General features: G+C 43.5%; 1 long non-coding RNA gene across 1 annotated transcript in view; it reads right to left on the bottom strand.

Moving 5' to 3' along the window:
• The window catches only part of LOC128582716 (uncharacterized), a 47,959-nt gene that overhangs the window by 9,612 nt on the left and 15,050 nt on the right, over positions 1-23,297 (bottom strand). Inside the window, exon 2 of the long non-coding RNA XR_008379168.1 lies at positions 4,484-4,672. This is a non-coding gene — a long non-coding RNA (uncharacterized LOC128582716). The remainder of the gene's footprint in view (positions 1-4,483; positions 4,673-23,297) is intronic.

The following is a 23,297-nucleotide window of genomic DNA, read 5'->3' as shown; positions in this document are numbered from 1 at the left end:
GGTGCAGCGATGTGCACCTATCGTCCCAGATACTCAGGAGGCTGAGGCAGGAACGCTGTTTTAGTGAAGGAGTTCAAAGCCGTACAGTGAATAACCACCATACACCAGCCTAGGCAACACAGTGAGACTTTATCTTTTTTTTTTTAATTTAAGTGATGGAGTATTACTCTGTGTTCACCCAGGTTGGAGTGCAGTGATGCAATTATGGCTCCCAGCAGTCTTAAACTCCTGAGCTCAAGTGATCCTCCCACCTCAGTCTCCTGCATAGCTAGGAATATAGGCACACATCACCAAGCCTGTCTAATTTTTTCTTTTACTCTTTTTCTGAGATGAGTATCTCTCTATATTGCGCAACTTGCTCTCAAACTCCCAGCCTCAAGTGATCCTCTAGGCCTCCTAAAGTGACAAAATTACAGACATGAGCCACCACACCCATTTGCCCAAGAAAGAAAGAGACAGGGAGAGAGAAAGAAAGAAAAATTTCTATTATATACATGTATTTGCATATGCATGGAAAATCAGAAGCATATACATTGATAATGGTTACTTCTGGAAAGTAAGACTGGAAAGAAAGAACTTCAACTTTTTACTTGTATATATATTTGTTGAAGTTTCTGGGGGATTCTCCAAAATCGACACCCCTTTCGTCTCCCGAGTTATGTACAAGTTAAGAAATAGTACAGGCTGGCTGGACATGGTATCTCACACTTGCAATCCTAGGACTGGGCACCTAGTTGCGATCTTGCAACTCTGGAAGGCTGAGGTGGGTGGATCACTTGAGCTCAGGAGTTCAAGACCATCCTCAGCAAAGGCATCTGTGGTCTCATAGCTATTCAGAGGGCTGAGACAAGAGGATCTTTTGAGCCCAAAATGTAAGCTAGAATGCCACAGTACTCTATCAAGGGCAACAGAGTGAGTCTCTGGGGAGAAGGAAGGAAAGAATGAAGGAAGGGAGGGAGGGAGGGACGGGAGGGGAGAGAAGAAAACAAATAGTACAAAAATAAAACAGAGAAGAAGCAGAATACAAACTTTATTACTGATTAAAGCCAAGGTGGAGGAGGTTGCTTAGGGTGAAAGCGAGAAACACACGTGACTACCTAAACAGCACAATGATGTCCTCTTGGCAAATCAGGACCTAGCTGGAGGGGGCCTGGCCTCAGGAAGAATGTGTGCTCTGGGTTGGCAGGCCCTTCTCCAGAGAGGAGCATGGCAGTCAGCTGGGAGGGCCCACTGATTCAGCCAAAATTCACCAATCAGGCAGGTCACTCCCCCTGGAGAAAGAGAAAACTGGTCTGTCAGTAGGAGTAGTCTTTGAGAAAGGAGCTTCGGCACATCTGGGCTGAATCCAGATTGCAACAGGCCAAACCGCGGATCAGAAAAGGGCAGAAAGCAAGTCAAGATTGAAAGAGAGGAGGCAGGCAGTAGAGAATTTAAGTAAGGATTCTTTTACAGGAAGAAACCAACAAAATGTCAAGGGTGGAAAATGGAGGAGACAAAATAATTTACACTACAACACAGCAATGAAAGCAACAGCAGAAGGGACTGTGGACGCCTCTGACTGAGGCGTGAACTAAAAAGGGGAGAAAGAGAAGTTGAGTTCCTATCTGATCAGTTCTGCAAAAAGGAGCTTAGATCCTAAGCCTAAATCCTTGCAATCAAAATAAGCATGCAAAAAATAAGCACGCAAACTGCCAAAGAGCTGGCTCTGCTAAGGTCATGACGAAACTCAGCAAAAACAAAACCTACATTTTTTTCTTTGAAAAAGAGTCTCACTCAACCGCTCTGGGGAGAGTGCTCGGCATCATAGCTCACAGCAACCTCAAACTCTAGGGCTACAGTGATCCTCTTGCCCCGACCTCACTAGTAGCTGAAAATACAGGCACTGCCACAACACCTGGCTATTCTTAGAGACAGGGCCTTGCTCTTGCTCAGACTGGTCTGGAACCCCCAGCTCAAGCAATCCACCAACCTGCCTCGGTCTCCCACAGTGCTAAGATTACAGGCGTGGGCCACTGCACCCCACCAATAAGCCCTCCTTATAATGTTTCAGCAAACTGTGAAACTTTTGAGAAACTATGTGATTTATTATTTGTAATACATTGCTTGCTTGGATTAGTATCAATACATAAATTTAGTCTCCCTATCATCAGAGGCTATACATCCTCATAGTGGTTGATTGGCAGGCTCCCTTCCCTGGGAACCCTGGGGATGAAATCTTTCCTAAGTTAACAGTTACACTTCCTGGGCCCTGTGTCATTTTTGCATCGCCATTCTGGCCACCATCCTACTATATGCCCCCAAATCACAATGCAGTGCAGAGTAAAATCAAACAGACCTGAGAAAATGGTGGCAAGATTCACAGTCTACAAGTCTAGCTCCATATTTCTAAGGAACATAGACTAACATTTCTGCGCTGGAAATGTTTCTGTATTTCCACGGATCTCTTTTCACGATTTCAGTGGCCACGGAAGTCCTGCCTTGTAAGACAGGATAAACAGATTCCTTTGAGTTAAAAGAAGAGGGAAAAGCTCCCTATCTTCCAACAGTCCCCAAAGTGACATCCGTTATCAGGTTTTGAAGTTCTGTTCCAAACCTCCCTTGACGGGCAGGTTTTGACATCCTGGGTTCTGCATAACGTGCACTACACCCCGGGTGGGCTTCGGGGCTCCATGGAGGTGACCCCGTGACGGCTAAGCAAGAACCAGCTAGGAGAGGGCCCGTCGGGTGGGAGTCCCGTCAGGAGAGGGTCAGTAGGGAGGGGATCAGTCAGGAGGGGGCCCATCCGGACAGGGTCCATCAAGAGAGGGTCAGCTGGGAAAGGTCCCTTCAGGAGGGGATCCCACAGGGAGAGGGCCCCGTTGGGAGGGGGCCCATCGGGAGAGGGTCCCGTCCTGAGAGGGTCCGTCGGGAGAGTTGGGAGGGGTCCCGTCTGGAGGGAGACCATCGGGAGTGCATCCCGTCAGGAGAGGTCCCATCGAAGGGTGTTCCATCCGGAGAGGGTCCGGTCGGGATAGAGTCCCGAGTGGCGATTATCAAGCAAACCAGCCTCCAGTGGGGGAAGGGGGTGTCTTCCTGCTGCTGCCTGGCCACCCCATTGTCCCAAGATAGAGCGACCATCCTCGCTGCCTGCACTCAACGCCACCATGACGGGTTCTCCTGACAGAGATCAGTGGGCAGCGATGAATCTTTCACTCTGGGTAGAAATACGATTTTAGTTAAGAAAATAACCATATATAACTGGGCTCCTGTCACTTTAAATTTTAATGGCGAGAGTAATATGGAGGCTTCTAGAACTTTAAATTATGGCTTTTAGAAGCTTCACACTGCATCTTTCCATTATTCTCTGTAAGTACTTTGCCTAAGCATGTGCCGCCCTCACATTAATGTCACAATTCAGATCCGAATTCCAAGCGGGCTGGGGGCTCTGAGCCCCGCTCGCCGGTCCAGGAACACCCCCGCCGCGCCAGCTGTTCTCCAAATAGTCGAATACCCCGTGCACCGAGGGGCCGTCCTGCCGCCCCACGTCAGAACCCGCAGCGACCCCCAGTCTGCCCAGCAGCTCCCCGGGCAGGGCCGCGCCTGCAGGTCGGCGCGGAACCGAGGGGCGACCCCACGGCCGGGCCCCCTGATGCGCATCTGGAAGGGCCCAGAGCTGGTATTTACAGCAGGAGCAAGGCGGAGAGCTCAGAGAGCAGACTAGGGCCCCAAATGGGACTGCCAAGGAAGGGGACGAACTTTCTTTACTATCATAATGTTTGGATATCTTAACTTCCTTGTGATATATCCATTTTCTTTTATCACTTTAAAATTTTTGTCTTGTCTTCACATTAAAACAAGTAGAAATGCATGTATCAAATTATTTATAGGACTAGTTCTGGACTGTTCCTATTATTTAAAAATGTGTCCCCTCCCTCAGTAAACAAACTGACACATTAGGACTGTAAATAACCGATCCAGCTGCACTGACCAATCTACAACAAAAGGCAACCCTTCTCTCACATTTTAAGGATCCTGAAACAACTGTCCTCCGCTGAATGACTTGGAACAGAGGCTGGGGACAGTGCGCAGGAGTCTCGGAGGAGAAAGGATGACTGCCGAGAAACAGCCCCTGCCCCAAAGGCTGGACCATCAAAACCCAGCCCGCTGGGCAGGGATGTCTTGATTCCTTCTGAAAAGCAGGGTCTTTACTTGTCTGTTTCCTATGCTGTGTTTATACTGGGACAGAAGGGGCACAGCAGGAAGGCTCTCAGGGCACATTCAGGGGAACCTGCTCTCACAGGAGTCCTGGATGCCAGATGTCAAGGGAACCTGTGTTGCTGAGAGACCCCTGAGCAGATCTGAGAGGCACAGAATCACATCTGTGCAAACTCCTGCCGTCCTGATTTGGGGCCTTTCCTCAGCTGCAGGCAAAGTCCAGTGGAAATTCATTCATCCTAAAAATAATAATGATAAAAGAAGCAGCTAATATGAGTGTAAAAATTACCTGAGAACCAGAGAGACTGAAGGCATTCCAGTTCTGCTGGTGAAGTGTACATAGAATTCATTCCTTCCACTCAGAGAGCCTACGGTGAGTAACTGGCGCCTGAGATCCAAGGTGGCAGAGGCAGGAGGCCCCGTTGTGGTGTGGCCGAACAGAAGACATCTGTGGACGTCCTTATCCCTAGCATTATTTCTGGAAAACAGGTTCAAACATTGCTTTGCAGTAAGATCAGGATTATGGGTCTCAAATAGCTGCTCTTCTAAGACACAGACTCTGGTTAGAGAATGTTTTTTAAACCCATATGGATTTCTGAGTCCAAAGTAGTGCATGTACAATTACAGATCCTGGCTGACTTGAATATTTAAGGCTTAAGGAGTGTTTCAAACACAAAAGTTACGTAAGTCATGTACCCAAATCTTCACTGTATTCCTATCATGTTCCAGGAACCATCCTTTGCTGTATTTGATGAACCAGCTTTGGTTAAAGAATAACTTTCATACTACTGGGTTTCTCTGCTGAATTTAATGCTGCGATTCGCTCCCTTCAGCTCCCTTCATCTTCAAGTTCCTTCACTTCTATAAAAAGTCTCTCCCTCTTATGAAAGGTCTACCTCTAAAGCCATTCTGTCTCTTTGTACTAATTCCTCTTCCGCAACCCTTATGTCACCCTAGATTCAGGAGCGTCCAAACTTTTTTCTTTTCTGTCACACATTGAAAGAATAAGAGTTGTCTTGGGCCAGACAGCAAATTACAAATACTGAAGAAAGCTGATGTGCAAAGAAAAGGTCTATGGATCCTTTTGCGATATCAAACACCACAGATAATCAAGGCAGTCCTCAAATGATACACGCGTGGCCTGCAGGCAACAGGTTGGACACCCTGTGAGGGAGAAGAGGTGAGAGGCGGTGGATGGAAACCCCCAGGGGGACATGCTTGCAAACTTCCCAGCTATTCTCCTCCATTGGAGAATCATCACATATATGAAACACTATTTCTAGCTGGAGTAAGTTATGTCTCTTTAGAGTTTGGGGATTAACAACAACAACAAAAAAAAGGCCAACAGTCTCTGTACTAAATACTTCCTCTGTGATACCATCTACTCTCATGACTTTAGCCACCTACTTCCTATACGCTGATGAATTCCAGAAAAATATTTTAAGCATAGGCCCACATATCCAAATGCCTAATACACCTCAGTTTTCAAATGACCATCTCAAACTCTACAAATGCATTATCAGCTTTTGTATATATTTTTCTCTTCCCCAAGCTACCCTAGCCATATGCATACTCCATCCTCTCCTTCACAGTTCCCACTCCCAGCCAGGTCTCTCACCAGGTCCTTCCTCTTCTTCCCCGGAGACCATCTCAGGTCTATCTACCACACACCACATCCCACCTGACCTCACTCCTCCCTCCTGGCAGCCTCTCCACTCCGAACTATCTCACCTGTGTTCCTGGTTCTTCCTGATTAAAGGAGGAAATTCTTGAATGCACTGCTCTTTATATACAAGATAATTTCTGATAGCACACAGGCCAGCTTCTTAAATATTTGTATGTTTTAATAGGTTTAGAAAGATAGAATTAACACATCAAACTGGGGTGTCAAGTCAATGTTAAGTTTTCTTTTAAAATAAATTTCAGTTAAAAAATCAAACAATTTAAAGAAAAATTATTCAGATAGTGTGAGATGTTTTTAAAAAGATGAAAGAGGTACATGAATTGAAGACTGGGAAGCTTGGAACTAGAAACCATGTCTAAATTCCTTAACGTGATGTTGGAAAAGCTACATTCCCTTCACCTTGGGCCACCCCCTCTTCCCACACCCCCTGTACTCTGCATATACCCTCCGGTGCATTGCTGCATCACAAAACACCCAAACCTAGTGCCTAAAATAACATTCTATTTTGCTCATAATTCCATGAATGGGCACGGTCTTTCTGCCTGGGCTAACAATCCAGAAAAACCAAGGGAAATCTGAGCTAACAACTGATTTCCCCTGAACTCTCTCAGCCGGCAACTAATGGTCTCAGATGATGGACCCACGTGTCTGGTTGGAGACAGATCCTCAGCTCTCTGAGTGGCCACTAACCCTCCAGCAGAGTGACCTGGGCTCATTCACAGTGTGGCCACAGGATTCCAGTCCATACACACTTTTCAAGACTCTACTTGTTTCCCATTTGCCCATGTCCAACAGCCAAAGCAAGTTACACGATCAGCCCAGGGGCAGTGATGGAGAAGAGACTCCATTTATTAACAGCAGGGTCTGCCATGTCATATTGCCAGGAAAGGGAAGGGCCCATGGCCATGTTTACGGTCGACCTCTCTCATCCATAGCCCCACACGTGCTCATGTCATTCCCATCACTTGAACTCTCAACTTCCTGCCCTTCTGGAAAATTCTCTTTTTTGTTCCTTCAAGGTTGTAATCAAATATAGCATTCCCTAACCTCTTCCTTCAAGGCAAAATTAATTATTCCCTTATATGTCCCTATGGTCCTCTGTTATATTATTTGGTGAGTCATATTGTAGTTATTTATAATGTCTTAGAAAGTCCCTCTTCCTAAATAGACTGTATCTAGCACCAGCATCTAGCACAGTGCCTGGCAAAGAACAAGCAGTCAATAAACGGTCACTAAACTGAATTTAGTATTTAAAACAAAGATTCTACAAAACTGGCTTTATGAGTTAGCAGGACTAATTAGAGCCACCTCATCTAACTTAAGGACACCAGCAGGGCAAAGCTCCCCCCCAAAAGCAATCTTCCCCCGGACTGACACCAAGCCTGAACTTCCAGCATAGATTGTTCAAGGTCTACAATGTTTTGTTGTAGTACAAAGAGCACAGGCTATGGGTTCAGAAACACTGGGACTCAAAACCTCGCGTCTGTGTGATTCTGACAATTTACACAATACATTTCTCCACACACCTCTTCTTTTTTCATCCATACAGTTAACTGTGTCGCAATAATATGCATCAAGCACCCAGCACCATGCCAGCCAGGCACCCAACACACATCAAATGCCACAGTCACCTGTTTCAAGAGCAAATGCCCTTCGGAGGGGGTAACCTCAACCCTTTTTTATTTCACTCTGAGAAGACTGGGAGACGGGTAAAGGGTACTAGATAAACAACTTCATGGTTTTACTGAGAGCCAGGCTTGTGGCTAGGAATTAAACAATTACAGCAGTTTTCAGAGACCCAACCAAGGAGTAAAAGTTCCCCCCAGGTCCTGGGGTCTACAATGACTATTGCTGGCAATACAGGATTTAGGAATCTGCATAATTGTGCTGAGTGTTGACATGAAGTCAACATTTATATGCATACTTAGGCAAAACTACTGGGTAAGAAGGAGCGTCTTATATATTCCTTCATCCTTCTCCCTCCTACATTTCAAAGGGATATTGTGGTAATCAAGTTGTTTCTCCCTATCTAAGGATACTATTTTTTAAGTAAGAAAAATTAAAAGGACATTATAAACACACAGTTCTAATCTTCAAATGTTATCACTTATGAAAGAAATGTTACCACTGAAATCAAAATAAAGTGAGTTTTAGACATACTGACATCCTGTTTCAAAGTAAAGCCAAGTTTTAGTAAAATATGTAAATGTCTAAAATTCACGTAGGAATTTGCCTCCTTGAAGTCTCAACAGTTGTCCCTCCTGCGACTAGTCTCACATCTCCCGGGCAGCCCTAAAACACTCCCGCACTCCGTGTACATGACATCTGTCTATATTTGTTAATATCCAGCCCTATAAATCCATCTCCATGGTTTCCTGTGATCTTTCATCCCCACTACACTGCAAACTTCCCAGTACCCAAGATTCTACTTCCTGTACTTTCCTAATCTACCTCTTCCCACCCCCAAAGTTTGGCTGACAAGCAAGTATTTAAATATTAAATAGCACTTGCCAACGGTAGGTTCCTTGGTCCGTTTAAGTTCAGAGCAAGACCTCTAGAGACACTAAAGACAGAAAAGACTGTGGTGCCCCCACATGTAAATCAAAATAAAAGCAATACTGACCCATAAAGGACACAATTTACATGTACATTCAAATTAAAATAGGTTAGCTCATCCAGGCTGAACTGTTCTTGGTTCTTTCCCCTACCCACTATGAGAACGCAAAGGCGCATGTAAAATGAGAGGGGGTGGGGGGTGAACGTGTCTCCAGCACCTAGCACTTGGTCTTCTGTAGGCTATTCCAGTTATGGGCCTACTTCTTAAAACTATATCAAATACTAATTATGGATATGCATGCTAAAGGTGGATCAGATAATTGCCTAAATCCATATGTACCTTTGCTATTGTCTTGAAAATGTCTGAATTCTATTTCAGGGATGTGGTAAGACAGCGTAACATAATATGAATAGTATCGATGTAATATGTTGTTTAACCTGTTGTTACAACTGTATTGTGGTTGTAAAAGGAGGTAAACAATTGTCAAGCAAATAACTAGCATATACGTGAGAAACACATTTCTTTGCATTTTATTTCATTAAATACCAATATCTGATAAAAGCAACAAGAACCAAATTCTATTTGGATAAACCTTTCATGAATAATGTTCACAGCAGTCACAACATCCAAAATGTACATACTAATTGCAGAGCCAAATAAAAACCATCATTCTTGCAATTAAAATGAAAATATTTTCACTTATGTGATTTTCATTTCCCTAAAAAGATATATTGGTTAATAATCCTATTAAACTGGAATAATTTATATTTACATATAATTGTTTGGGCAGATCTGTTTCCACTTTTCTATTTTAAAATCTGGGCTTGTTCCATAACAGTTGAATACTTTATTTATTTTGATACACCCAGGTAGACCTCTTCCTTACAATAGAAGATGTCTGGATCTCTAGAAAAACAGCATTAGAGAAGTCAGAAGATTCTCATGATCAGAAGTGCAGAGCATCTGATTACACACAGCAGCGAAAGCCTCAGACTCGCTACTGACCCTGAAGTGGGGCAAGAATGCAAATTTAGTAATGGAATAATAATTTAGTAGCTTTTTTATGATCAGATCTGATCGGTCCTAAGATGTGTCACATTTTTTTAAAAAAAGAGAAGACAGAGATTTCCGTTGATAGCTGTGGTCCAGGGTGGAGGGTGTATTATGTCCATTAAATAGGAAGCCAAGGATTGCATGCTCAAATAATGCTGTGGCTTTGCAGAATGACTGATGATCTTTGCAAAAGCCCAGACTGGTTTCATCTTTCTCTAGATTTTATCACCGATTTGTTCCTAGTCATGTGCAGTCACTAAGGCCAGCAGAGGTAACAAGTGTTTGATGTGTGATACCCGAGCCACTTTTGTCAGAGCTGCATTTATTTCAGACTATGCTCATTCTTGGTACTCTCATATGTATATGTTCCTCAGCGTTACTCTTTTCTTGTTTCCAGTGATCGGTCAAAGTGATATGGCGATTATAATAATACCATCCTCTAAAGCTCTACAAAAATAATATGTATCTGCTTCCTTGCAAGGAACGACTTTCCACTGCAGATTAAATAAATGGCTGCAAAGTAAGCCTCGTGTTAGGACTTATTCTTTGTTCCTTGTCATATTTGCACAGCTCACAATACGTCCCTTACCTTTTAGCATATGTTGTCAATTTCAATCCAATTCATCCTTTACAATCTGCATGGAGCCACAGAAGTTCTCTTCAGTTGAAAGGAAATTTCAAGGGAAGAGAGACGTGGAAAAACACATTTAATTTATCCCATTGAAAAGGGACCATTCTAAATGGTTTCTGAGCACTTTCGCATCTTCTTATACACAGCAAATCAGCTCAGATATCTTAATCAGTGGCTATAAACATATCCTTATCAGTAACATATTCATGAAAGACAGTATGTGTATGAGCTGTAAAATGTTTGGCAGAGACCCAGGAATAAAAAAAGAGAGAATACAGTAAAGAATTGATGGAATAGCTTTGTGTTTCAACCCTATTCCTTCTGGGAATTTTCTATCATCTCTGTTTGTTCCATTTGGAAGGATAATAGACAAACCAACAAAATGTCACATTTCTGGGACTTGATTTCATCTATATATAGTTACACATATTGTACAATGAGCCGGAATGGGAGCACATCTATACACAGTGAGGAATGTAAGCACATACATACTTTCCAGGTCTCTCTCTTTTTTTAATTTTCCTATTTGTGATATTATCTCATAGAAACTTCAGTGCTGTTTTGCTAATCTAAGCCAGGGGTGGGGAAGGTCGCAGGTCCCGCACCCCTGATCCGAGCAGTGTCTCAGCGTTGTTTTACCAAATTGAGAGTAGTTCTCAAAAATTAATTTCCGCAGTCTAAGGTCTTCTCAAAATGGGCAACTCCCCCTGGAACCCGGGAGCCCAACAGCAGGCCCGTGTGCGGGAGAGAGCGACGCAATTCATTAGCCAGCTCCTCGGCAACTCATAGTGGCGGGGGATGTCAGCCCCTGCTCGGTGCTTCAATACTAATGAGAGTCATTGCATATTCATAACCCCAAATACAGTCAGCTTCTTGTAAAAACTTTTGTCACCCAGGCTTCATGGCAAGAGCAAAGCACTGCACCCTTCATGCCGTGGCACTTCCGCCAAGTGCGGGTGAGAGCAAGATTGATTGTTTTGCAGCCTCGCCTGACGAGGACTAAAAGATGCTGCCCCAAGCGTCCTAAAACTGCTCAGCTTGATTGCAAAGCTCCAAGTAATCAAAGAAATGAAAAGGAGGCACTAGTGGTGGATGTGTATGTCGATAAACATACAGACACACGTGTGTGGCCATTTCATTAAAAATGTATCAATTAATAAATACCAAACAAGGAATCTGACTTACTGACTCTTCAGAGTAATTATCTGTTAGAAATGTAAAACTCTCACATCGGTTCTTCCCATGCTGAAAGAAGAGTGCTGTGCCCCAGTAAACCTGTCCTCACACGGCAGACACACCAGGGCATATCTTAATAGAAACAAGTTTCTGAAACTGACTGAAGTCTCCCGTCATTATCAATACCAAAGCTCCGTGAACCGAGCCTGTCAGCCCTGCCAAATCTACAGCTACCTTGGAACCCGATGCCTCCAGAACCTCTTGTGTGTTGTCGACGTCTCCCTGGCTTTATCACTGCTTGCTGTTGCCGTCCTGACTGTCCAGAGTGAGCCCTTCAGAGTGCTTGCCAGGAAATCTGAAGGGGCCAGCCCTAGTCCACTTGGCCCCAAAAATGCCTGTCTGTTTGGGGTAGCTACCAGCATCCCCTGGAGTCAGAGAAGGGAAATGTATGTTTCAGCACCCACTTTGAAAAAGCCTTGAGCATTTTTTCACTGGTAATGATGTCTTCAGCTGGAATGCCAGCATAGTTACACATTTTCTGACAGGCGTACAGGCTATAAACTACTCATAAAAATTAAATAAAATGGGACAGTGCAAGAAAACTTTCTAAATTTGATCACACTTGAGTCGTTAAAAGTTATTTCCAGATGCATAATGTGTATAAATATCTGCATAGCTAAAGACGGGTGAGGACTACTGAGACGGTGGGGATGGATGCGGAGGTGTTGTGGGGGAAGGGTCTCACCAAACTGTTTTATATCTTAGTCACAGACACACAGCTTTGAAATAGAAGGATTTGTGTTTATGATTGATTGAGGTAAATGATTATCCACAGATATTTTAAGTGTTGAGACATTAAATTGTCAGCTCTATCAGTTTGATTGCGGTAAAACATGAAAACATTGACTTTTGTCTAGTTAGAGAAATTTATTTTTCCCAGAATGACAATCCTTTAAGTAGACGCCAGGCAGCTTGCCAGATTTCTATGTCATACACTGAAGTTTGCAAATGCAACCCATATTTTCAAGTGTTTTTCAAGGTGCAGTGAATGGTGCACAGGTCTTTTGCAAATAGTCTCATAATAAACAGAATCCTGCAGGGTGCTTCATTCTGTAAATGTGAGAAAGGTATTTACCCCTTTTGAAGAAGAAAAAACATTGTAGCTTTGTTCCTGGAGTATATGTTAGTAGTGCTCTTAACTTATTTTAAAAAAACTCTCAAAAATAAAATAACCCTCTTTAGACCACCATGCTGTGAACAAGTTTGATTAATATGTTTTATAAGCCTGAAATAAATGCTCATCATAACTGTCAGTAAGCTGACAGCTTTCAGAGTCTTTGTTCCCAGAATGAGTAATTTGTCTGATCTTCTTTAAAATACCATATTCCAGTCTAAAAGGAAACTGTTAAAATCAAGTAAATTCTACTAAAATGTGACTGCCGGTAAGTTAGCCGTGTGCTCTGGGTCCCTGTGTGTGCTGTCTGCGAGCACACAGCATGACCAAATGAAAACACCACGTCCTAGTTATGACTGCTGTTTATCAGAACACCTGTGCTTTCTTGTGGTTCAGTGTTTAAAACCTAACCCATTATAAGAATCAAAGATGTCGCGTGTTATATATAGTCAATCCTTTTAATAAAATCTGTGACCAGCCTGATGATTTCAATGAAAACACTAGTCAAAAGACAGCTGTGGTCATTAATTCCACCGAAACACCACATCTCTTCATTTGGTGCACATTTTCCAAGGCTTTTCATGATCATTAACATACGAGATGTTCCAAAGAGCAGAAGGCATCATTGAGCCCTCCGTGTCTGAGTCCTGCCCACAGCGCTAGGTGATACCCAGAGTTACGGGAGCCCACAGAGGGCACCTCGGCCACTGGCCCACCCACTGAGATACCTTCTCTCTGACCCCTTCAGCCAATCACCTGCGTCCTGGAGCACAGCTAACTGTTAATATTACAAATGGTTTGACATCATCCATTCCCCTGTTCTTTTATTTCAGCTACCACTGGCGCTTTGTTGCTGGTCTGTGGCAGAACTCTGCAAAGCCCCCACCTGCACTGCTACAGCTACAGCTCCTTGTGTCTCTGCGGTTTCCTCTGGAATCTGGTACCACACACTTTTATGCCATGTCCAGGAAGGGCAACATTACAGATTATTTCTCACATCTTTTTTTTTTATAATTTATATATTTCCTTATCTCTAAGAAAGGCTAATTTTTATAACAATAATGTTTTATTCTTATATCACCTTTGTTCATAAGAATTAATTTTTCATTAACCACAGGTTTCCTGTACCCCCTCCCTGGCACTGCTGGCCTTGCTGTCCACTTGGAAAAATGCACCATTGAACTTGTAATAAAGTCCGTTTCCACGTTGTGACCATTCCTTATAATTTCTGATACACTGTGGTAGTTTTGAAAACAGTGTTCTTTCGAAGGATGATGGGAAGATGGCGGACTGAAGCCAGCTTTCCACAGAGGCTCCCGTCCTGAAGGAGAGTTAGGGGATGAAAATTTAGCAAGTAACCTGATGGATTCGAGCAACACCAAGCGAGAAAGTTGAAGAGCGCACATCAACCCCGCTGATGAGATCTGCGACCACAAGGAAGCAAACAAAAGGTACAAAACCCATCACCAAGCAGACAGGAGTCCCCCCTCCCCCACCTGATTGGCTTAAGGGCCCCACAAACAAAAGGGCAGAAATCAAAGGCCATCCCACTACACTTCACGGGAGAGACCTACTACAAACTGGACCTACCTCCCTTACTAGGATGCCTAGGCGTTCTCCTGCCAGGCATAAAACTGTATAAATCTGTAAATATCCTTTGCTGGCAACTCTGAGCACCCAGCACTTCCCTCCACTCTCTCTGAGGTCTAAAAGCCTGTCCCCCAGGAGTTCGGATTCTTGGGTGACTCCTAAAGGAGAGAGGACAGTCCCCGAGCTGCGGCTGGTCAGTGCTGATTCTGGGGCACAGGAGAGAGGTCAGGACAGTCAGCGGAGGGAGACCCTCACCAGGGTGGCACTTCCCCGAGGCAAGGTGCAGCAGCCCTCCTTGGGCAACAATACAAACGGGCATATAACCGAGTCGAACTCGCTACCAGCTGCTCTGAGCTCCCAGCTGCTCTAAGCTCCTGGCGCTCCCCCGCCCCCACTCTGTGGTCCGGAGACCTGAACACCTGCCATGTGGCCAGACAGGGAACTGGGGGTAGCCGAGTCTGTTCACTGCCCAGTGGTTCTGGGCTCCAGCCGCTCCCTCCACCCCGCCCCCACTCTGAAGCCTGAAGGCTTGAGCTGCGGCGGTACAACCGGGCGAGAGACTGGAAGAAACTGAATTTGCTTGCTGCCAACTGGGCTCCCTGCAGCTCTGAGCCCTTGCTGGCTCTGGGCTCCTGGAGCTCGCCCCGCCCTCGCTCAGTGGTCCGGAGACCTGAGCGCCTGCGTGGTTCTGGGCTCCAGCCGCTCTCTCCACCCCACCCCCACTCTGAAGCCTGAAGGCTTGAGCTGCGGCGGTACAACTGGGCGAGAGACTGGGAGAAGCTGAATTTGCTTGTTGCCGACTGGGCTCCCTGCAGCTCTGAGCTCTTGCTAGCTCTGGGCTCCCGGCGCTCGCCCTGCCCTCGCTCTGTGGTCCGGAGACCTGAGCGCCTGCGCGGTTCTGGGCTCCAGCCGCTCCCTCCACCCCACCCCCACTCTGAAGCCTGAAGGCTTGAGCTGCAGCGGTACAACTGGGCGAGAGACTGGGAGAAACTGAATTTGCTCACTGCCGACCGGGCTCCCTGCAGCTCTGAGCCCTTGCTGGCTCTGGGCTCCCAGCGCTCACCCCGCCCTCGCTCTGTGGTCTGGAGACCCGAGCGCCTGCCATGTGGCCAGGCAGGGAACTAGGTGGAGCTGAGTCTGTTCGCTGCCCGGCGGTTCTGGGCTCCAGCCACTCCCTCCACCCCGCCCCCACTCTGAAGCCTGAAGGCTTGAGCTGCAGCAGTACAACCGGGTGAGAGTCTGGGAGGAACTGAATTTGCTCGCTGCCAACTCGGCTCCCTACGGCACGGAGCCCCAGCTGGCTCTGGGCTCCTGGCGCTCTCCCCGCCCTCGCTCTGTGCTCTGAAGACCCGAGCGCCTGCCATGTGGCCGGGCAGGGAACTAGGTGGAGCTGAGTCTGTTTGCTGCCCGGCGGTTCTGGGCTTCAGCCCCTCCCCCCACCCCACCCCACTCTGAAGCCTGGAGGCTTGGGCTGCGGTGGTGCGGTGGAGCCAAAGATTGGGAGGAAAGGAGTGAGCTTGCTGCCAGTGGCTCTGAGCTCCCAGCACCCCACCCCACCCACACTCTGGGATCTGGAGGCCTGTCCCCCGGGAGTCCAGATTCTTGAGGGATTTGTCGGGGCGCGGACAGTGCCCGAACTGCGGCTGGTTGGTCCTGACTCTGGGACACAGGAGTGAGGCTGGGGGAGACCCACGTCAGAGTGGCAGTTCCCTGAGTCGGCTGAAGCCATACCCCCTGCCTCCCTGGGCAACCAAAGGAGGCCACCCCTGAGTATAGGATTTGCCTGAGGTGACTCACAGACCCCAGAAACATCCAGAGTAGGGCCAACTCAGAGAACTGAGACTTCAACCCAGAGTAAGTGCTTCACTGAGGTCAAACAGAAGCCAGCTGACAGTAAGTCAGAACCACTCAGCCCCACCACACCAGACAGGGCCCCAGTCTCTCAGGCTACAACACTGAATGGGCCCTCAACAAAACCCCAGGGGAAAAATCAAAGGGAGTAAAACAACCATGGGGCAGAATCAGCGGAAAAACTCCGTTAACATGAATAACCAGCATAGATCAACCCCCCAAAGGAAAGAAATGGCGGACGTAATTGAAGATCCCATTCATAAACAACTGGCAGACATGTCAGAAATTGAATTCAGAATTTGGATTGCATGCAAGATTGATAAAATGGAATTAGGAATCCGAGGAGAAATTCAAAAGTTGTCTCAAGAATTTAACGAATTTAAAGACAAAACCACCAAAGACTTAGACACACTGAAGCAAGAATTTGCAGCCCTTAAAGATATGAAAAATACAGTAGAATCCCTCAGCAACAGAATGGACTAAGCAGAAGAAAGGATTTCTGACATCGAAGATAAAGCCTTTGAACGCTCCCAAACTCTCAAAGAGGAAGAGAAATGGAGAGCAAAAACGGATCTTTCTCTTAGAGAGCTCTGGGACAATTCGAAGAAGGCAAATATACGAATAATAGGAGTTACGGAAAATGATGAAGTGGCCTCGAAGGGCACAGAGGCCCTCCTGCATGAAATTATGAAAGAGAATTTTCCAGACAGGCCTACAGATTCTGAAATTCAGATAGCAGACAGTGTCAGAACTCCAGCACGATTCAACCCCAATAAGTCATCCCCCAGACATATCATAATTAGCTTCACTAAAGTCAACATGAAGGAGAAAATTCTCAAGATTATTAGGCGAAAGAAAGCCATTACCAACAAAGGTAAGAACATTAGAATGACTGCAGATCTCTCTGCTGAAACTTTTCAAGCCAGAAGAGGGTGGTCATCGACTTTTAATCTCCTAAAGCAAAATAACATTCAACCCCGGATCTTGTACCCGGCTAAACTGAGTTTCATCTATGATGGAGAAATTAAATACTTTAATGACATTCAAATGTTGAAGAAATTTGCCACAACAAAACCAGCTCTTCAGGATATTCTCAGACCTATCCTCCGTAATGACCAACCCAATCCTCTACTACAAACGTAAACTCACTCAGAAACTCCTGATCAAACTTCAACTTCTACAATGGCGAAAAGATTAAAATTGTCCACTGGACTTTTGAAAAACTCGATACCCAAAATTTCACCAAACTTATCAACAATCTCCATTAATGTCAATGGTTTAAACTGTCCTCTAAAGAGACATAGGTTAGCTGACTGGATACAAAAACTCACACCAGATATCTGTTGCTTACAAGAGTCACATCTTAACTTAAAATACAAGTACAGACTCAGGGTGAAAGGATGGTCATCCATATTTCAGGCAAATGGTAATCAGAAAAAAGCAGGTATTGCAATTTTATTTGCAGACACAATAAGGCTTTAAACCAACAAAAGTAAGGAAGGACAAGAATGGTCACTTCATATTTGTTAAGGGCAATACTCCATATGATGAGATTTAAATTATTAATGTCTATGCACCCAATCAGAATGCACCTCAATTCATAAGAGAAACTCTAACAGACATGAGCAACTTGATTTCCTCCAGCTCCATAATAGTCGGAGATTTTAACACTCCTTTGGCAGTGAGGGATCGATCCTCCAACAAAAAGCTGAGTAAAGAAATTTTAGATTTAAATCTAACCATCCAGCATTTAGATCTAGCAGACATTTACAGAACATTTCATCCTAACAACAATGAATACACATACTTCTCATCAGCTCACGGAACTTACTCCAAAATCGATCACATCTTAGGTCACAAATCTAACCTCAGCAAATTTAAAGGAATAGAAGTTATTCCATGCATCTTCTCGGACCATCATGGAATAAAACTTGAGCTGAGTAACAACAGGAATCTACATACTCATACAAAAACATGGAAGTGGAATAACCTTATGCTGAATGATAGCTGGGTCAGAGATGAGATCAAGAAGGAAATTGCCAAATTTTTGGAACAAAACGACAATAAAGACACGAACTATCAGAACCTCTGGGACACTGCAAAGGCAGTTCTAAGAGGGAAATTTATAGCGCTGCAAGCCTTCCTCAGGAGAACGGAAAGACAGGAAGTTAGCAACTTAATGGGACATCTCAAGCAACTGGAAAAGGAAGAACACTCCAACCCCAAACCCAGTAGAAGAAAAGAAATAACCAAAATCAGAGCAGAACTAAATGAAATTGAAAACAAAAGAACAATACAACAGATCAATAAATCAAAAAGCTGTTTTTTTGAAAAGGTCAACAAAATAGATAAACCGTTGGCCAACCTAATCAGGAAAAAAAGAGTAAAATCTCTAATCTCATCAATAAGAAATGACAAAGACGAAATAACAACAGACTCCTCAGAAATCCAAAAATCCTTAATGAATATTACAAGAAACTTTACTCTCAGAAATATGAAAATCTGAAGGAAATGGACAGATACTTGGAAGCTTGTCACCTTCCAAGACTTAACCAGAATCAAGTGGAAATGTTGAACAGGCCCATATCAAGTTCGGAAATAACATCAACCATACAAAACCTCCCCAAAAAGAAAAGTCCGGGACCAGATGGTTTCACATCAGAATTCTACCAAACCTTTAAAGAGGAATTAGTACCTATATTACTCAACCTGTTCCAAAATGTAGAAAAAGGAAGACTCCCCAACACGTTCTATGAAGCAAACATCACCCTGATCCCCAAACCAGGAAAAGACCCAACAAAAAAAGAAAATTATAGACCAATATCACTAATGAATATAGATGCAAAAATATTCAACAAGATCCTAACAAACAGAATCAAGCAACATATCAAACAAATCATACATCATGATCAAGTTGGCTTTATCCAGGGTCTCAAGGCTGGTTCAATATACGTAAATCTATAAATGTAATTCAGCACATAAACAAAGTAAAAAACAAAGATCATATGATCCTCTCAATCGATGCAGAAAAAGCTTTTGATAACATCCAACATCCCTTCATGATCAGAACACTTAAGAAAATTGGTATAGAAGGGACATTTCTTAAACTGATAGAGGCCGTATACAGCAATCCGACAGCCAATATCATATTGAACGGAGTTAAATTGGAATCATTTCCACTTAGATCAGGAACCAGACAAGACTGCCCATTGTCTCCATTGCTTTTTAACATTGTAATGGAAGTTTTAGCCACCACAATTAGGGAAGAAAAGGAGATCAAGGGCATCCACATAGGGTCAGAAGAGATAAAACTTTCACTCTTCGCAGATGATATGATTGTATATCTGGAAAACACTAGGGACTCTACTACAAAACTCCTAGAAGTGATCAAGGAATACAGCAACATCTCAGGTTACAAAATCAACATTCATAAATCAGTAGCCTTTATATATACCAACAATAGTCAAGTTGAAAAAACAATTAAGGACTCTATCCCATTCACAGTAATGCCAAAGAAGATGAAATATTTGGGAGTTTATCTAACAAAGGATGTGAAAGATCTCTATAAAGAGAACTATGAAACTCTAAGAAAAGAAATAGCTGAAAATGTTAATAAATGGAAAAATATACCATGCTCATGGCTGGGAAGAATCAACATTGTTAAAATGTCCATACTACCCAAAGCAATATATACCTTCAACGCAATCCCTATTAAAGTTCCACTGTCATACTTTAAAGATCTTGAAAAAATAATACTTCGTTTTATATGGAATCAGAAAAAACCTCAAATAGCCAAGACATTACTCAAAAATAAAAACAAAGCAGGAGGAATTACGCTACCAGACCTCAGACTATACTACAAATCGATAGTGATCAAAACAGCATGGTATTGGCACAAAAACAGAGAAGTAGATGTTTGGAACAGAATAGAGAACCAAAAGATGAACCCAGCTACTTACCATTATTTAATCTTTGACAAGCCAATTAAAAACATTCAGTGGGGAAAAGATTCCCTATTTAACAAATGGTGCTGGGTGAACTGGCTGGCAACCTGTATAAGTCTGAAACTGGACCCACAACTTTCACCATTAACTAAGATAGACTCTTACTGGATTAAAGACCTAAACTTAAGACATGAAACTATAAAAATACTAGAAGAGAGTGCAGGGAAAACCCTTGAAGAAATTGGGTTGGGTGAGTTTTTTATGAGAAGGACCCCCCGGGCGATTGAAGCAGCTTCAAAAATACACTTTTGGGACTTGATCAAACTAAAAAGCTTCTGCACAGCCAAGAACACAGTAAGTAAAGCAAGAAAACAGCCCACAGAATGGGAGAAGATATTTGCTGGTTATGTCTCTGACAAAGGTTTAATAACCAGAATCCACAGAGAACTCAAACGCACTAGCAAGAAAAGAACAAGGAATACCATCACAGGCTGGGCAAGAGAATTGAAAAGAAACTTCTCCGAAGAAGACAGGCGAGCGGCCTTCAGACATATGAAAAAGTGCTCATCATCTTTAATCATCAGAGAAATGCAAATCAAAACTACTTTGAGATATCATCTAACTCCAGTGAGACTAGCCTATATCACAAAATCCCAAGACCAGAGATGTTGGCGTGGATGTGGAGAAAAGGGAACACTTTTGCACTGCTGGGGGGAATACAAACTAATACATTCCTTTTGGAAAGATATATGGAGAACACTTAGAGATCTAAAAATAGATCTTGCATTCAATCCTGTAATCCCTCTGCTGGGCATATACTCAGAAGACCAAAAACCACATCATAACAAAGATATTTGTACCAGAATTTTTATTGCAGCCCTATTCATAATTGCTAAGTCATGGAAGAAACCCAAGTGCCCATCGATCCACGAATGGATTAACAAATTGTGGTATATGTACACCATGGAATACTATGCAGCCTTGAAGAAAGATGGAGACTTTACCTCCTTCATGTTTACATGGATGGAGCTGGAACATATTCTTCTCAGTAAAGTGTCTCAAGAATGGAAGAAAAAATATCCCATGTATTCACCCCTACTATGTAACTAACTTATGACCTTCACATGAAAGCTATAACCAAGTTACAACCTAAGAACAGGGGGAAGGGGGAAAGCGTGGGGAGGGAGGGGTGAGGTGGATAGAGGGAGGGGGATTGAAAGGATCACACCTGTGGTGCATCTTACAAGGGTACATGTGAGCCTTGGCAAATGTGGAATGTGAATGTCTTGGCAAAGTAACTAGGAAAATGCCAGGAGGGCTATGTCAACTAATGAGATGAAAATGTGTCAAATATTCCATGAAACAAGTGTATGGTGCCCCATGAACATATTGATGTACACAGCTATGATTTAATTAAAAAAAAAAAACAGTGTTCTTTCATATCTTATGTACTAATTTCTCTACCTTTGTTATATCTCATTTCCCACACAGTTTTAGTATTTACCATACAAATTAGGTCAAAAAAAGATAACTTATGATTGTTTCTCTTCGTTGATTTTTTTTTTCTTTAAGGAAACATAAATTTCCTTAAAGTCAACCTAAAACAACCTCTATGCTATTCACATGCTTATAATATTTCATAATTTCAGTAGTTACCAACTTTTTTCTGGACCTTTAAATTCTATTCTTCTTGAAGTACTATAATAACTGGGGATCCTATTCACTCTAAGAAACAAAGGGAAGTGGCACCTGGCTCAGATAAGGTTCCTCTCTTTTTGACATCATGGGGCTGTCTACGTACAGTTATGCATTATATGATGATGGGAGTATGCTCTAAGAAATGCCCTGTCAGGTGGCTTCTTGCCATGTGAACACCATACTGGGCACTCAAACAGACCGAGGGGGTGCAGCTGATCACACCCAGGCTGTACAGTGCTGTCTGCTGATCAAGGTCACTAGCCTGCACAGCCTACCTATCACTATTCTGACTACTGGATGCAACTGTAACACAAAGGTTAGCACTTGTGTATCTGTGAACGTGCTTATCAACACAGAAAAGGCACAGTAAAAATACAGTACTGTAGTCCTGTGGGACCACCGGCATGGATGTGGGCTGCTATCGACCCACATGTGACACCTGACTGTACCTACGTGGCTCCAAGTCCATGCAGCTGTTAAAGCAGCCTGAAGTACGATGCCTTTAATGTTGTACTTTTCAATGATTCTTGTCTTTTCTGAATCATTTTTCATCTGTCCTCTAACCTGTAAAGGTCACTATGACCTTGTCATTTTAGTGACAGCAGCCAATCTTCTATGATTATAAACTTAAAAAATTATGCTGATCAGAATTTCCACACTTCACTCCTTCCTATGCTTCATTTCAGTTGCATATATTTACTAAAGTGAAAGTTAAATTTATTGCTGATACTTAAATTTTTTACTAATTCCCTATTGGCAGCCTATGTTAAAAATACATAACCTAAGGGTCACATCACAATTCCCTGAGCCTTTGGGTCAAATACAGACTTTGCTTTAGTGCCTAATTTTTTTCCACATGTTCTTTTTTTAAGTTTCTGCCAATATTTACCAACAATATCTGCACATTAGCAATCTTTAAAAGGACAAGTAGCTGGGCATGGACACTCTCTCCTGTGATCCCAGCACTCCGGGCGATGGAGGAGGGCAGAGGCAGGTGAACAGCATGTAGCTTGTTTTAGGTTGACTTTAAGGGAATTCTTGCTTCCAGCTCAGGAGTTTCAGACCAGCCTGAGCAAGAGCGAGACCCTGTCTTTTCTAAAAACAGGAAAAATTAGCCAGGCATGGTGGCACATGCCTGTAGTCCAGCTTCTCTGAGAGGCTGAAGAATAAGCATCACTTGAGCCCAGGAGTTTGAGGTTGCTGTGAGCTGTAACACACCGCACTCAGAGCTTGTGGCAACAGAATGATACTTTGTCTGAAAACAACAACAACAAAAAATGGTAAGTAGTCTCTTCTTACAGCTAATGAAATATTGGATGTCTCCTTTCTGATATAAATCACTGCTATGTGTTTTCAATTATTTGCTCCTTTTTCACTGCTGGAAGGAATGATCGGTTTAGAGCAGTGATTTTCTATCCATATTCAGAGGTACCTCAAGTTCCCTCTGGGAAGAAAACAGGGGAAGGAGGAGACCAAACAGAAGGGGTCCCAGGTCCAATCCACCCAGCACACCATCAGTTTTTGTTTTCAACTTTTTATTTTGAAATACTTTTAAACTTACAGAGAAGTTCTGAGTATAGTAGAAAGAATTCCTACGTGTGTTTGACCAAGATTGTTAACATTTTGCCGCAATTACTCTGTTGTTCTTTTTTACCTGTCCCTCTCCCTTCTCTTCTTTCTCTTTCATATGACATTTTTCTCAGAATTGTTTGCGAGTAAGTTGCAGGTGTCATGTCACATCACCT

Source organism: Nycticebus coucang, chromosome 1, assembly GCF_027406575.1.
Source record: "Nycticebus coucang isolate mNycCou1 chromosome 1, mNycCou1.pri, whole genome shotgun sequence".
Classification (NCBI taxonomy): Eukaryota; Metazoa; Chordata; class Mammalia; order Primates; family Lorisidae; genus Nycticebus; species Nycticebus coucang.
This window is presented reverse-complemented; position numbering and strand designations above follow the sequence as displayed.